The 258-nt window shown below is 60.1% G+C and overlaps 1 protein-coding gene across 1 annotated transcript in view; it reads right to left on the reverse strand.

Annotated features, from left to right (window-relative positions):
- Window positions 1-258, reverse strand: part of LOC104132661 (cytohesin-1) — a 22,215-nt gene that overhangs the window by 6,746 nt on the left and 15,211 nt on the right. The gene's annotated exons all lie outside the window — the stretch shown is intronic.

Below are 258 nucleotides of genomic sequence, written 5' to 3' on the forward strand. Positions count from 1 at the left end.
CTGCTAATCCCCCTGCAGCATTGCCATGCTCGGAGCTCGCAGGAAGGAAGAGATTCAGAGGTTAACAAAATTACCCCCTAATCCCTTCAGATCATGCCCAGCATATGGCAGTAATTAGCCTCTGCTGCCTTAATCGGGGACATGGCTGACGAGTGTCCCAGATGAGCGCTGACCTCGCAGTCGCTTGCCGGGGCAGTGGCCTGGCCCAGGGACGCGGTCCCTGCCCGTGCCAGGGAGAGGCTGGCACCGCCACCACTG

The sequence above is a fragment of the Egretta garzetta genome, unplaced genomic scaffold, assembly GCF_000687185.1.
Source record: "Egretta garzetta isolate BGI_Z169 unplaced genomic scaffold, ASM68718v1 scaffold1351, whole genome shotgun sequence".
NCBI classification, from domain to species: domain Eukaryota; kingdom Metazoa; phylum Chordata; class Aves; order Pelecaniformes; family Ardeidae; genus Egretta; species Egretta garzetta.